The sequence below is a fragment of the Podarcis bocagei genome (assembly GCF_964188305.1).
Source record: "Podarcis bocagei genome assembly, chromosome: 13".
In the NCBI taxonomy this organism is placed as follows: Eukaryota; Metazoa; Chordata; class Lepidosauria; order Squamata; family Lacertidae; genus Podarcis; species Podarcis bocagei.
Window position 1 is genome coordinate 11638255 of NC_138138.1, and position 3881 is coordinate 11642135.

The window sequence follows — 3881 nt, forward strand, 5'->3', positions numbered from 1 at the left end:
AAGCTTCACATGCTGACCCTCAAGAATTGTAGCAGCTGAAGCCAATTCAGACTAAATTGGGTTGTTGTCGTGGCCTCGGACCCCAATCTCCTCCTTCTGCAACGCTGTCCCTGTTCCTCCAGGGTCAGGGACAACTGAGGCTTTTCTTGTTTAGTCATTTAGTCGTGTCCGACTCTTCGTGACCCCATGGACCAGAGCAGGCCAGGCACTCCCGTCTTCCACTGCTTCCCGCAGTTTGGTCAAACTCATGCTGGTAGCTTCGAGAACACTGTCTAACCATCTCGTCCTCTGTCATCCCCTTCTCCTTGTGCCCTCCATCTTTCCCAACATCGGGGTCTTTTCCAGGGAGTCTTCTCTTCTCATGAGGTGGCCAAAGTATTGGAGCCTCAGCTTCAGGATCTGTCCTTCCAGTGAGCACTCAGGGCTGATTTCCTTCAGAATGGAGAGGTTTGATCTTCTTGCAGTCCGTGGGACTCTCAGGAGTCTCCTCCAGCACCATAATTCAAAACTGAGGCTATATACAAATTAATGGCCACAAATGCAGCGCGGTTGTTCTCTCGCACCACCACCAACTGCATTTCAAGTCTCATTCTTATATCGCTGTACAGACCGGAGAGGGGCAGGAACGTCTTCAACCGATGGCCATTACCTGATCTGTTTCCCAGCTTGGAACTCCAGTTCCCTGAAGCTTTCATCAGCCCAAACACGATGGCTGTCCGAAAAGTTGGTCTCAGGGACTGGATGGATGGCGAAGAGCGGTGGGAGGCTCCAGCTGAGGAACCCACTAGGGAAGCCACAGAAGAAGAAGGCTTAGAGCTAGAGGAGTGATGGTGGGACACAGAAGACAGATCAGAGAAGGGAGGAAGCTGGGAGGTGGAAGAACAAGAAGAACCAGACGCAGGGAGCCCTCCAAGGACAGGGCTGGCTGCAGAGGGGCACACTATGGGTTCAGGATCTGAAGGAGAGGACAGGAAGGGGCCAGGCGTTAGCGACAGCTTCCCAGCAGCAGGTCGGTCCCTCTGCATTGAGCTCCCCTCCCACTTTGACTCCAAGGTCATGCAGAACTTTACACGTAGTTGAGCGGAAAGCTAGGAAAGCCCAAGGGGGGGGTGGGATGTCCTCCTCTCCAGAGCCAGTGTGGTGTAGTGGTTAAGAGGGGTAGTCTCGTAATCTGGGGAACCGGGTTCGCTTCCCCGCTCCTCCACATGCAGCTGCTGGGTGACCTTGGGCCAGTCACACTTCTTTGAAGTCTCTCAGCCCCACTCACCTCACAGAGTGTTTGTTGTGGGGAAGGAAGGGAAAGGAGAATGTTAGCTGCTTTGAGACTCCTTTGGGTAGTGATAAAGCCGGATATCAAATCCAAACTCCTCCTCCTCTTCTTCTTCTCCGCCGGAATTTGTGTCTGCTTGGAAGATCTCCAGAAGAGGATAGGTAGAAGGAAGAGGAGGTGTCAAGAGCCAGACTTGGCAAAGTCTTCATGGAGGCAACTGTGCCCAAGTGATCTCTGTTGTACAGTGGTACCTCGGGTTAAGTACTTCATTCGTTCCGGAGGTCCGTACTTAACCTGAAACTGTTCTTAACCTGAAGCACCACTTTAGCTAATGGAGCCTCCTGCTGTTGCCGCGCCACTGGAGCACAATTTCTGTTCTCATCCTGAAGCAAAGTTCTTAACCTGAAGCACTATTTCTGGGTTAGCGGAGTCTGTAACCTGAAGCGTATGTAACCTGAAGCATCTGTAACCCGAGGTACCACTGTACTGTATACTAATTTCCTAAATAAAACAGCTGACTCTACTTTGAGTCTCCGAGTCTCCCTTCTGACCTGTTGATGAAGCTGCTCCCCTGACAGTAGGCACCTTTTCCATTTTCAAACCCAGTGGAAGCTGGTCGGCAGGGAAGCTAACCAAGCAGGGGTATTTCTCAAGAGGCCACAGGGTGCCTATGGATCGTGGCCAATGTCATGCGTGCTTGGCTTCAGACAGAAGCGGTCGGAGTGCACTGGAGCTACATCAAGTGGTGTTGTGTAGGCAGCCTAAGATTCTGAGTCACAACAGAAAGCTGTTGGCAAAGGGGCCATCTCTTATGACTAAACCAGACCTTCTCTGATGGATTCTCCTGTCTGCCTACCACTACCCCTCCTTTTGGTCTTAGATGTTAAACCCACACATGGCCTGTGCTGTTTGTAAGTGCTGCATAGATCCTGGCCATTCTTGACATCACTATAAACAAGAAGAATTAGTATTTCAAGTGGGGTCTGCAACAAAAATGTTGCAATGTGGAGTCTTCCAGGAAGCTACAACCCTTTCCAGGATATTGCATTCCAACCCGCCTCCAGCCTTGTTTTGTGCCCTGCGCAAAAGAAAGGTCAGCTACAATTCCATGGCAACTGAACATGCAGAATGCTCAGTGGATGGCTTTTGAGGTCTCCCTACCCTCTCCCAAGCTCCCAAAATATTTATTGGACGTCTGCACGTAGGGTTACCCCAGGTCTGCAGACTCCACCTTCTTGTGCGCAAGTGCTGCCTTTGGGGTTGTAGACACTTGGAAAATACAGATTTTCATTCACGGGGCATCCAGCGAAGCTGAATACAGTGGTACCTCGGGTTACAGACGCTTCAGGTTACGTACGCTTCAGGTTACAGACTCCGCTAACCCAGAAATAGTGCTTCCGGTTAAGAACTTTGCTTCAGGATGAGAACAGAAATCGTGCAGTGGCGGTGCAGCGGCAGCGGGAGGCCCCATTAGCTAAAGTGGTGCTTGAGGTTAAGAACAGTTTTAGGTTAAGAACGGACCTCCATAACAAATTAAGTTCTTAACCCGAGGTACCACTGAATTGGAAGACGGAAGTACAGAATGCCATGGCCTGTTCTTAGCATATGTCATTTCTGAAGAAACTGCATTGGCTGCCAATATAACAACAGGCTTAGTTTCAAGTCTCACTGGTAAAGAACTAAGCAACCTAGGACCAAGCAATAATAATTTATAATAATACTAATTTATTACTTATACCCCACCCATCTGGCTAGGCTTTCCCAACTTGAAGGGCCAACTTATTCTCTATGTGCTTGCCCCAATCACTTTGGTCTTTGAAAGAAGCACATTTGACTGTAACACATGCCCATATCCTCCAACATTTCCCCTATGAAAATAGGGACATCCTATTCCATTATTATTATTATTATTATTATTATTATTATTATTATTATTATTATTATTATTCTATTTATACCCCACCCATCTAACAGGGTTGCCCTAGCCACTCTGAGCGGCTTCCAACATACAGCGGTACCTCAGGTTACAGACGCTTCAGGTTACAGACTCCGCTAACCCAGAAATAGTACTGTAGCACCCTGCTTGTGGTTAACGCTTAGCTGGAATGAAATATTCAACGCAGCAATAGAGAAATTAAAATAATTATTTATTTGTCAGACAAATAAATGAGAGGCACAGTGGTATATGGTTACCAAGCTCTGGCCTGGCCTCCTGCCATTATGGCCAGCACTTATATTCCCTTAATCCAGCCCCCTTTGCTCCTCCTTTGGCTGCCTCTGTCCAATCAGCCTGGTTGGATTTCCTATTGGCTGATTGCTATAACCAATCCTAAAAGATACACCCATATCCTCCTGTCCTTATATGGAACACAAAGAGCTATATATTGTTACATCTATAAATGACAAATAAGTAGTAATATATCTTACATGTGTCTCAACAAGGAATCTTAATTACCAGCTCACCTCTTGCCCTCCTTGCCCTATTGCCTTCTAAAACAAATGGTTAATCTTAAATTTTTATCTTAAACATATGTCAAGGATCTTGAGTTTCACATCAACATTGAAAGATCTCCTTCATTTGAAGGTTTCTAAACAAATGTCTGACAGCTTA